Source organism: Ambystoma mexicanum, chromosome 8, assembly GCF_040938575.1.
Source record: "Ambystoma mexicanum isolate Mex_15411 chromosome 8, UKY_AmexF1_1, whole genome shotgun sequence".
NCBI lineage: Eukaryota > Metazoa > Chordata > Amphibia > Caudata > Ambystomatidae > Ambystoma > Ambystoma mexicanum.
In genome coordinates, this window is record NC_090929.1 from 1,728,796,470 (window position 1) to 1,728,809,771 (window position 13,302).

Here is a 13,302-nt window from a genome sequence, read left to right on the forward strand (position 1 = left end):
AGCCATTGTTTAGCCAAGGAATCAGTTGGCATCTACATCCCGACTGAAAACTCGATCCCTTCACCAGTATCCTCAATAAACAACTTGGAGATTGTTCCGGAATGCTATTCTAAGTATCAGTCTGTCTTTTCCAATCCCCAGTTCCCTACTCTACCGCCTCATAGAAGAGATGACTGTCACATTGAACTTCTTCCGGACAAACCTATCCCGTTTGGGAGGATGTATGTCCTTTCCCAACAAGAAAAGGTAGTCCTCAAAGAATATCTCCAAACCAATTTAAGGAACGGGCTCATTACTGAGTCGGTTTCCCCGGCCGGAGCCTCTCTCTTCTTCATTCCAAAGAAGGAGACTAATGAACTTCGACCTTGTATTGACTACAGGGGTCTTAACAAAATCACAGTGGCAGATAAATATCCTATGCCTTTAATCCCTGACATCTTGGAGGCAGTCCGAGGAGCTTCCTTTTATACTAAACTGGACCTTCGCGGAGCATACCATCTCATCCGGATTGCCCCTGGAGACGAATGGAAGACAGCATTTCGAACCCCATTTGGGCATTTTGAGTATCACGTCATGCCTTTTGGATTGGTGAACGCACCTGCTGTGTTCCAGCGTTTCATGGACCATCTGTTCGCAGATATTCTATTCCATTTTGTAATCATCTACTTAGACGACATCTTAGTATACTCCTACTCTCAAGAAGAACACCTGATACATGTAGAAACTGTACTCAAACGACTGCAGTCAAATCAGCTGTACTGTAAAGCATCTAAATGTGAATTTCACCAAAGACAGGTAACCTATCTCGGGTTTGTGATGTCAGCCCAAGGCATTTCCATGGATCCAAAAAAGATCTCCGCTGTGGTTGATTGGCCCATACCTTCTAACGTTAAGGAGATCCAACGGTTTTTAGGTTTTGCTAATTTCTATAGGAAATTCATCCCTAACTTTTCGGATATTATTCTGCCCCTGACTCGACTGTTAAAGAAGGGAATTCCGTTTGTTTGGGATAAATCCACCGATTCTGCATTTCAAACACTTAAATCCTTGTTCACTTCTGCATCCTGTTTGATTACCCCCGACCAGAATAAACAGTTTTTTGTGGAAACTGATGCATCTCATCATGCTCTGGGCGCGGTCTTACTCCAACAAACCGACCAAAGAGATGAAAGACCAGTTGCATATCTTTCTAAAACCTTCAATGCTTCGGAACAGAACTACTCTGTGCTCGAAAAAGAATTGTTGGCTATAAAAAGGGCGTTTGAAGAGTGGAGACACTTGTTACTAGGTTCACCCTTTCCTGTAGTGGTACGAACAGATCATCAAAATCTCAGGGTCCTACAGAATGCACATACAACCAACAGCCGACAAGCACGTTGGGCGTATTTCTTCCTTCCATTCCGGATCGAATTCACTATTCTTCCAGGAAAACAAAACCAGAGGGCGGATGCTCTCTCTCGTAAGGACGTTCCTGTCTCCCAATTCAGCTCTAAACAATTGTTCCCCAAAGCAAGATTCATCGCTGTCATCACCGACTTCTTAAGCGAATTGAGGACTGCATCGGTTTCTAACCTTGACGCCTGCAAGAAGACAGCCAGTACTTACCATCTTTCCCAGGACGATTCCTTTTTCTTTCACAAATCGCAAGTCTTCATCCCTACTTCAGAGTTGCAGCATGAAGTATTACGAATGTGTCACGACTCTCGGGCCGCTGGGCATCGAGGCGTTCAAGGCACTTTGAACCTAGTGCTAAGATATTTTTGGTGGCCGGAAGTCCGCAAGGATGTACAGGACTATGTAGCAGCCTGCATCGTTTGTTCCCAATCCAAGAATCCCAGAACTCCACCTTTGGGGCTGCTCACCCGGATGCCGATTCCAGAGAAACCTTGGCAAGTGATCTCTACCGACTTTATAGTAGATCTTCCTCCCTCACGCAACAAGACCGCCATAATGGTCACCATTGATTATCTTACGAAATTGGCACATTTCACTCCCATGAACAAGCTGCCTGGGGCTGGGGAAATGTCTAAGATTTTCCTTTCTGAAATTTTCTCCAGACATGGCCTACCGGACACAGTGGTCTCCGATAGGGGCCCTCAATACACCTCCAAGTTTTGGGAAAAGGTTTGCCAAGTCTTAGAAATCAAGCGGGCTCTCAGCTCGGGATATCACCCACAGACGAACGGACAGACGGAACGCCTTAACCAAACCTTGGAGGCCTATCTACGGTGTTTCACATCAGCCGCCCAAGACAATTGGTTGGACTTGTTGCCTTTAGCCGAATTTGCATATAACAATGCCCTTCATTCGGCCCTTCATACTAGCCCTTTCCATTGTACTTATGGATTCCATCCTTCCTTTGTTCCTTCTGTCCCTTTATCCCCTTCTAGTTGTCCAGGAGTGGATGGCCTTATTTCCGAAATACAAGAAGGACATAAATCGGCTAGAGTCTCATTACGAATGGCTCAAGATAGGGCCAAGCGGACTGCTGATAAACATCGCCAAGACGTCCCACCTTTGAGCCCGGGAGATACTGTTTGGTTGGCTTCTCGCTTTCTTCCCCGGCATCTGGTCCCTTCCAAGTTATCCCCTAGGTTCTTCGGTCCATTCAGGATCTTATCGATGGTGGGTTCTGCGGCAGTCAAGCTCGATTTGCCCTCGTCATGGTCCCGGATTCATCCTGTTTTTCACCTCTCCCAGATTCGGTTGACAGTACCGGATCGATTTCACCGGTCGGATTGTACCCCTCCTCCTCCTATCTCTACCGATACTGGTCCAGAATATGAAGTCGCCAGTATCTGTGATTCCCGTTATCGGAGGGGGAGGCTACAGTTCTTGGTGGACTGGAAGGGGTACTCCCCTGCAGAAAGAACGTGGGAGCCGGCCTCTGGAGTTCATGCTCCACGTCTGGTCCGACGATTCTTTAGGTTGCATCCAGGGAAACCAGGGTCGCCCCCCAGGAGAAGGGGGCATACTGTTACACTCACGAAGCGCTGGTCCCTTTGGTCTAGAAGCCGGCTCTGCGGTTCCGTTCGGAATGGTACCTCCAAGATGGTGGATCGCAGTACGAACGGTTCCGCTATTGCCGTTCCAGTCCTCTCACGTTCGCCAGAGGTACGGCGTACCGCTCACGTGACTCTTCATAGGCCATGGAGACTTCCAGCTCTTCGCGTCGCTACTGTGCTAGCGGATGCTCCGTGAGTTCGCAACTAGGCAATCTCAATCCTTCGTAAAGCCTCTACCTCTACCATTACTAACCCCTCTTCTCTTGACCTTCCAGATCCTCTATCCAGCATTCTTGGCAGATACATATTCCCCGGATTCATCTAGCGTCTCATTCTGAAACGCTGCCTCAGAGTTCTCGAGTTACTGCATTCTGGGTATTAACAAAAACTCTCGTCCAAGTCCCTTCCTTCTTCGAGTATTTTAGGATCTGATTCTACTTACCTTTACTTTCTTCTTACAGACTAGTGTTCCAGTTACCACTCTCTGTGTCCCGTATTCTCGGCTTCTCTCCTGGTATTTCTAATCCGGCTGGTTAAGAGGTCAGGGAAATCAGTCTCCTGCCTGTTTTTACCCATTTCCCTTCCTGTACTGCTACTATTCATCTCTTCGCTTCTCATCTCTCCCCTCTCCAGAAGCAGTCTTCCGATACTCAACGCCATGATCGAATAGGAGTCATCAGCCTGCGAACCACACTCAAACCACACTCCAATCTTCGGATCCTGCGCTCGACCAGGGTTTTCTTCCCCAGAGGGTTTCCCTGACTGGTGCGTACCTCTCACGCTGAGTTTCCCTACCGGTTGAGAGGTTGACGCATTGGTCGGGGAGATTCTTGAGCTCAGCATTTGCTTTCCCGTTGAACATATCAGTCTGCTCAGGTAAGACCTCCAAACCTATTCAATCGGGAGTTATTGTAACTAGCCTAAGGTTCTAGTATTGCATAACACCTGATGCTCCTCTGTCACTCTATCATGATACGGATCTGAATGGCATGTTGCTCCTCTGTCACTCTATCAGGATAGGGATCTGAATGGCATGTTGCTCTTCTGTCACTCTATCAGGATAGGGATCTGAATGGCCTGCTGCTCTTCTGTCACTCTATCAGGATAGGGATCTGAATGGCCTGATGCTCCTCTGTCACTCTATCAGGATAGGGATCTGAATGGCATGTTGCTCTTCTGTCACTCTATCAGGATAGAGATCTGAATGGCAGGATGCTCTTCTGTCACTCTATCAGGATAGGGATCTGTATGGCATGTTGCTCTTCTGTCACTCTATCAGGATAGAGATCTGAATGGCAGGATGCTCTTCTGTCACTCTATCGGGATATGGATCTGAATGGCCTGATGCTCTTCTGTCACTCTATCAGTATAGGGATTTGAATGGCCTGATGCTCCTCTGTCACTCTATCATGATACAGATCTGAATGGCATGTTGCTCTTCTGTCACTCTATCAGGATAGGGATCTGAATGGCATGTTGCTCTTCTGTCACTCTATCAGGATAGGGATCTGAAATGGCATGTTGCTCTTCTGTCACTCTATCATGATAGGGATCAGAAATCGCATGTTGCTCTTCTGTCACTCTATCAGGATAGGGATCTGAATGGCCTGATGCTCTTCTGTCACTCTATCAGGATAGGGATCTGAATGGCCTGATGTTCTTCTGTCACTCCATCAGGATAGGGATTTGAATGGCCTGATGCTCTTCTGTCACTCTATCAGGATAGGGATCTGAATGGCATGTTGCTCTTCTCTCACTCTATCAGGATAGGGATTTGAATGGCATGTTGCTCTTCTGTCACTCTATCAGGATAGGGATCTGAATGGCATGTTGCTCTTCTGTCACTCTATCAGGATAGGGATTTGAATGGCATGTTGCTCTTCTGTCACTCTATCAGGATAGAGATCTGAATGGCAGGATGCTCTTCTGTCACTCTATCGGGATATGGATCTGAATGGCCTGATGCTCTTCTGTCACTCTATCAGTATAGGGATTTGAATGGCCTGATGCTCCTCTGTCACTCTATCATGATACAGATCTGAATGGCATGTTGCTCTTCTGTCACTCTATCAGGATAGGGATCTGAATGGCATGTTGCTCTTCTGTCACTCTATCAGGATAGGGATCTGAATGGCATGTTGCTCTTCTGTCACTCTATCAGGATAGGGATTTGAATGGCATGTTGCTCTTCTGTCACTCTATCAGGATAGGGATCTGAATGGCAGGATGCTCTTCTGTCACTCTATCAGGATAGAGATCTGAATGGCCTGATGCTCTTCTGTCATTCTATCAGGATAGGGATGTGAATGGCCTGATGCTCTTCTGTCACTCTATCAGGATAGGGATCTGATTGGCCTGATGCTCTTCTGTCACTCTATCAGGATAGGGATCTGAATGGCATGTTGCTCTTCTGTCACTCTATCGGGATATGGATCTGAATGGCATGTTGCTCTTCTGTCACTCTATCGGGATATGGATCTGAATGGCATGTTGCTCTTCTGTCACTCTATCAGGATAGGGATCTGAATGGCCTCATGCTCTTCTGTCACTCTATCAGGATAGGGATCTGAATGGCCTCATGCTCTTCTGTCACTCTATCAGGATAGGGATCTGAATGGCCTGATGCTCCTCTGTCACTCTATCAGGATAGGGATCAGAAATCGCATGTTGCTCTTCTGTCACTCTAACAGGATAGGGATCTGAAAGACATGATGCTCTTCTGTCACTCCATCAGGATAGGGATCTGAATGGCCTGATGCTCTTCTGTCACTCTATCAGGATAGGGATCTGAATGGCCTGATGCTCTTCTGTCACTCTATCAGGATAGGGATCTGAATGGCATGTTTCTCCTCTGTCACTATATCAGGATAGGGATTTGAATGGCATGTTGCTCTTCTGTCACTCTATCAGGATAGGGATCTGAATGGCAGGATGCTCTTCTGTCACTCTATCGGGATAGGGATCTAAATGGCCTGATGCTCCTCTGTCACTCTATCAGGATAGGGATCTGAATGGCCTGATGCTCCTCTGTCACTCTATCATGATACGGATCTGAATGGCATGTTGCTCTTCTGTCACTCTATCAGGATAGGGATCTGAATGGCATGTTGCTCTTCTGTAACTCTTTCAGGATAGGGATCTGAATGGCATGTTGCTCTTCTATCACTCTATCGGGATAGGGATCTGAATGGCATGTTGCTCTTCTATCACTCTATCGGGATAGGGATCTGAATGGCATGTTGCTCTTCTGTCACTCTATCAGGATAGAGATCTGAATGGCAGGATGCTCTTCTGTCACTCTATCGGGATAGGGATCTGAATGGCATGTTGCTCTTCTGTCACTCTATCAGGATAGAGATCTGAATGGCAGGATGCTCTTCTGTCACTCTATCGGGATAGGGATCTGAATGGCCTGATGCTCCTCTGTCACTCTATCAGGATAGGGATCTGAATGGCATGTTGCTCTTCTGTCACTCTATTAGGATAGAGATCTGAATGGCGGGATGCTCTTCTGTCACTCTATCAGGATAGAGATCTGAATGGCAGGATGCTCTTCTGTCATTCTATCAGGATAGGGATCTGAATGGCATGCTGCTCTTCTGTCACTCTATCAGGATAGAGATCTGAATGGCAGGATGCTCTTCTGTCACTCTATCAGGATAGAGATCTTAATGGCATGTTGCTCTTCTGTCACTCTATCGGGATAGGGATCTGAATGGCCTGATGCTCCTCTGTCACTCTATCAGGATAGGGATCTGAATGGCAGGATGCTCTTCTGTCACTCTATCAGGATAGGGATCTGAATGGCATGTTGCTCTTCTATCACTCTATCGGGATAGGGATCTGAATGGCAGGATGCTCTTCTGTCACTCTATCAGGATAGGGATCTGAATGGCATGTTGCTCTTCTGTAACTCTATCAGGATAGAGATCTGAATGGCATGTTGCTCTTCTATCACTCTATCGGGATAGGGATCTGAATGGGATGTTGCTCTTCTGTCACTCTATCAGGATAGAGATCTGAATGGCAGGATGCTCTTCTGTCACTCTAGCAGGATAGGGATCTGAATGGCATGTTGCTCTTCTATCACTCTATCAGGATAGGGATCTGAATGGCAGGATGCTCTTCTGTCACTCTATCGGGATAGGGATCTAAATGGCCTGATGCTCCTCTGTCACTCTATCAGGATAGGGATCTGAATGGCCTGATGCTCCTCTGTCACTCTATCATGATACGGATCTGAATGGCATGTTGCTCTTCTGTCACTCTATCAGGATAGGGATCTGAATGGCATGTTGCTCTTCTGTAACTCTATCAGGATAGGGATCTGAATGGCATGTTGCTCTTCTATCACTCTATCGGGATAGGGATCTGAATGGCATGTTGCTCTTCTATCACTCTATCGGGATAGGGATCTGAATGGCATGTTGCTCTTCTGTCACTCTATCGGGATAGAGATCTGAATGGCAGGATGCTCTTCTGTCACTCTATCGGGATAGGGATCTGAATGGCCTGATGCTCCTCTGTCACTCTATCAGGATAGGGATCTGAATGGCATGTTGCTCTTCTGTCACTCTATCAGGATAGAGATCTGAATGGCGGGATGCTCTTCTGTCACTCTATCAGGATAGAGATCTGAATGGCAGGATGCTCTTCTGTCACTCTATCAGGATAGGGATCTGAATGGCATGTTGCTCTTCTGTCACTCTATCAGGATAGAGATCTGAATGGCAGGATGCTCTTCTGTCACTCTATCAGGATAGAGATCTGAATGTTGCTCTTCTGTAACTCTATCAGGATAGGGATCTGAATGGCATGTTGCTCTTCTATCACTCTATCGGGATAGGGATCTGAATGGCAGGATGCTCTTCTGTCACTCTATCAGGATAGGGATCTGAATGTCCTGATGCTCTTCTGTCACTCTATCAGGATAGGGATCTGAAATGGCATCTAACTCTTCTGTCACTCTATCATGATAGGGATCAGAAATGGCATGTTGCTCTTCTGTCACTCTATCAGGATAGGGATCAGAAATCGCATGTTGCTCTTCTGTCACTCTATCAAGATAGGGATCTGAATGGCCTGATGCTCCTCTGTCACTCTATCATGATACGGATCTGAATGGCATGTTGCTCTTCTGTCACTCTATCAGGATAGGGATCTGAATGGCATGTTGCTCTTCTGTAACTCTATCAGGATAGGGATCTGAATGGCATGTTGCTCTTCTATCACTCTATCGGGATAGGGATCTGAATGGCAGGATGCTCTTCTGTCACTCTATCAGGATAGGGATCAGAAATGGCATGTTGCTCTTCTGTCACTCTATCAGGATAGGGATCAGAAATCGCATGTTGCTCTTCTGTCACTCTATCAGGATAGGGATCTGAATGGCCTGATGCTCCTCTGTCACTCTATCATGATACGGATCTGAATGGCATGTTGCTCTTCTGTCACTCTATCAGGATAGGGATCTGAATGGCATGTTGCTCTTCTGTAACTCTATCAGGATAGGGATCTGAATGGCATGTTGCTCTTCTATCACTCTAGCAGGATAGGGATCTGAATGGCCTGATGCTCCTCTGTCACTCTATCATGATACGGATCTGAATGGCATGTTGCTCTTCTGTCACTCTATCAGGATAGGGATCTGAATGGCATGTTGCTCTTCTATCACTCTATCGGGATAGGGATCTGAATGGCAGGATGCTCTTCTGTCACTCTATCAGGATATGGATCTGAATGGCATGTTGCTCTTCTGTAACTCTATCAGGATAGGGATCTGAATGGCCTGATGCTCTTCTGTCACTCTATCAGGATAGGGATCTGAAATGGCATGTAACTCTTCTGTCACTCTATCATGATAGGGATCAGAAATGGCATGTTGCTCTTCTGTCACTCTATCAGGATAGGGATCAGAAATCGCATGTTGCTCTTCTGTCACTCTATCAGGATAGGGATCTGAATGGCCTGGTGCTCCTCTGTCACTCTATCATGATACGGATCTGAATGGCATGTTGCTCTTCTGTCACTCTATCAGGATAGGGATCTGAATGGCATGTTGCTCTTCTGTAACTCTATCAGGATAGGGATCTGAATGGCATGTTGCTCTTCTATCACTCTAGCAGGATAGGGATCTGAATGGCCTGATGCTCCTCTGTCACTCTATCATGATACGGATCTGAATGGCATGTTGCTCTTCTGTCACTCTATCAGGATAGGGATCTGAATGGCATGTTGCTCTTCTATCACTCTATCGGGATAGGGATCTGAATGGCAGGATGCTCTTCTGTCACTCTATCAGGATAGGGATCTGAATGGCATGTTGCTCTTCTGTAACTCTATCAGGATAGGGATCTGAATGGCCTGATGCTCTTCTGTCACTCTATCAGGATAGGGATCTGAAATGGCATGTAACTCTTCTGTCACTCTATCATGATAGGGATCAGAAATGGCATGTTGCTCTTCTGTCACTCTATCAGGATAGGGATCAGAAATCGCATGTTGCTCTTCTGTCACTCTATCAGGATAGGGATCTGAATGGCCTGATGCTCCTCTGTCACTCTATCATGATACGGATCTGAATGGCATGTTGCTCTTCTGTCACTCTATCAGGATAGGGATCTGAATGGCATGTTGCTCTTCTGTAACTCTATCAGGATAGGGATCTGAATGGCATGTTGCTCTTCTATCACTCTATCAGGATAGGGATCTGAATGGCCTGATACTCCTCTGTCACTCTATCATGATACGGATCTGAATGGCATGTTGCTCTTCTGTGACTCTATCAGGATAGGGATCTGAATGGTATGTTGCTCTTCTGTAACTCTATCGGGATAGGGATCTGAATGGCATGTTGCTCTTCTATCACTCTATCGGGATAGGGATCTGAATGGCATGTTGCTCTTCTGTCACTCTATCAGGATAGAGATCTGAATGGCAGGATGCTCTTCTGTCACTCTATCAGGATAGAGATCTGAATGGCAGGATGCTCTTCTGTCACTCTATCAGGATAGGGATCTGAATGGCATGTTGCTCTTCTATCACTCTATCGGGATAGGGATCTGAATGGCATGTTGCTCTTCTGTCACTCTATCAGGATAGAGATCTGAATGGCAGGATGCTCTTCTGTCACTCTATCGGGATAGGGATCTGAATGGCATGTTGCTCTTCTGTCACTCTATCAGGATAGAGATCTGAATGGCAGGATGCTCTTCTGTCACTCTATCGGGATAGGGATCTGAATGGCCTGATGCTCCTCTGTCACTCTATCAGGATAGGGATCTGAATGGCCTGATGCTCCTCTGTCACTCTATCATGATACGGATCTGAATGGCATGTTGCTCTTCTGTCACTCTATCAGGATAGGGATCTGAATGGCATGTTGCTCTTCTGTAACTCTATGAGGATAGGGATCTGAATGGCATGTTGCTCTTCTATCACTCTATCGGGATAGTGATCTGAATGGCATGTTGCTCTTCTATCCCTCTATCGGGATAGGGATATGAATGGCATGTTGCTCTTCTGTCACTCTATCAGGATAGAGATCTGAATGGCAGGATGCTCTTCTGTCACTCTATCGGGATAGGGATCTGAATGGCCTGATGCTCCTCTGTCACTCTATCAGGATAGGGATCTGAATGGCATGTTGCTCTTCTGTCACTCTATCAGTTTAGGGATCTGAATGGCCTGCTGCTCTTCTGTCACTCTATCAGGATAGGGATCTGAATGGCCTGATGCTCCTCTGTCACTCTATCAGGATAGGGATCTGAATGGCATGTTGCTCTTCTGTCACTCTATCAGGATAGAGATCTGAATGGCAGGATGCTCTTCTGTCACTCTATCAGGATAGGGATCTGTATGGCATGTTGCTCTTCTGTCACTCTATCAGGATAGAGATCTGAATGGCAGGATGCTCTTCTGTCACTCTATCGGGATATGGATCTGAATGGCCTGATGCTCTTCTGTCACTCTATCAGTATAGGGATTTGAATGGCCTGATGCTCCTCTGTCACTCTATCATGATACAGATCTGAATGGCATGTTGCTCTTCTGTCACTCTATCAGGATAGGGATCTGAATGGCATGTTGCTCTTCTGTCACTCTATCAGGATAGGGATCTGAAATGGCATGTTGCTCTTCTGTCACTCTATCATGATAGGGATCAGAAATCGCATGTTGCTCTTCTGTCACTCTATCAGGATAGGGATCTGAATGGCCTGATGCTCTTCTTTCACTCTATCAGGATATGGATCTGAATGGCCTGATGCTCTTCTGTCACTCTATCAGGATAGGGATCTGAATGGCCTGATGTTCTTCTGTCACTCCATCAGGATAGGGATTTGAATGGCCTGATGCTCTTCTGTCACTCTATCAGGATAGGGATCTGAATGGCATGTTGCTCTTCTGTCACTCTATCAGGATAGGGATTTGAATGGCATGTTGCTCTTCTGTCACTCTATCAGGATAGGGATCTGAATGGCATGTTGCTCTTCTGTCACTCTATCAGGATAGGGATTTGAATGGCATGTTGCTCTTCTGTCACTCTATCAGGATAGAGATCTGAATGGCAGGATGCTCTTCTGTCACTCTATCGGGATATGGATCTGAATGGCCTTATGCTCTTCTGTCACTCTATCAGTATAGGGATTTGAATGGCCTGATGCTCCTCTGTCACTCTATCATGATACAGATCTGAATGGCATGTTGCTCTTCTGTCACTCTATCAGGATAGGGATCTGAATGGCATGTTGCTCTTCTGTCACTCTATCAGAATAGGGATCTGAATGGCATGTTGCTCTTCTATCACTCTATCATGATAGGGATCAGAAATCGCATGTTGCTCTTCTGTCACTCTATCAGGATAGGGATCTGAATGGCCTGATGCTCTTCTTTCACTCTATCAGGATATGGATCTGAATGGCCTGATGCTCTTCTGTCACTCTATCAGGATAGGGATCTGAATGGCCTGATGTTCTTCTGTCACTCCATCAGGATAGGGATTTGAATGGCCTGATGCCCTTCTGTCACTCTATCAGGATAGGGATCTGAATGGCATGTTGCTCTTCTGTCACTCTATCAGGATAGGGATTTGAATGGCATGTTGCTCTTCTGTCACTCTATCAGGATAGGGATCTGAATGGCAGGATGCTCTTCTGTCACTCTATCAGGATAGAGATCTGAATGGCCTGATGCTCTTCTGTCATTCTATCAGGATAGGGATGTGAATGGCCTGATGCTCTTCTGTCACTCTATCAGGATAGGGATCTGATTGGCCTGATGCTCTTCTGTCACTCTATCAGGATAGGGATCTGAATGGCATGTTGCTCTTCTGTCACTCTATCGGGATATGGATCTGAATGGCATGTTGCTCTTCTGTCACTCTATCGGGATATGGATCTGAATGGCCTGATGCTCTTCTGTCACTCTATCAGTATAGGGATTTGAATGGCCTGATGCTCCTCTGTCACTCTATCATGATACAGATCTGAATGGCATGTTGCTCTTCTGTCACTCTATCAGGATAGGGATCTGAATGGCATGTTGCTCTTCTGTCACTCTATCAGGATAGGGATCTGAAATGGCATGTTGCTCTTCTGTCACTCTATCATGATAGGGATCAGAAATCGCATGTTGCTCTTCTGTCACTCTATCAGGATAGGGATCTGAATGGCCTGATGCTCTTCTTTCACTCTATCAGGATATGGATCTGAATGGCCTGATGCTCTTCTGTCACTCTATCAGGATAGGGATCTGAATGGCCTGATGTTCTTCTGTCACTCCATCAGGATAGGGATTTGAATGGCCTGATGCTCTTCTGTCACTCTATCAGGATAGGGATCTGAATGGCATGTTGCTCTTCTGTCACTCTATCAGGATAGGGATTTGAATGGCATGTTGCTCTTCTGTCACTCTATCAGGATAGGGATCTGAATGGCATGTTGCTCTTCTGTCACTCTATCAGGATAGGGATTTGAATGGCATGTTGCTCTTCTGTCACTCTATCAGGATAGAGATCTGAATGGCATGTTGCTCTTCTATCACTCTATCGGGATAGGGATCTGAATGGCATGTTGCTCTTCTATCACTCTATCGGGATAGGGATCTGAATGGCATGTTGCTCTTCTGTCACTCTATCAGGATAGAGATCTGAATGGCAGGATGCTCTTCTGTCACTCTATCGGGATAGGGATCTGAATGGCATGTTGCTCTTCTGTCACTCTATCAGGATAGAGATCTGAATGGCAGGATGCTCTTCTGTCACTCTATCGGGATAGGGATCTGAATGGCCTGATGCTCC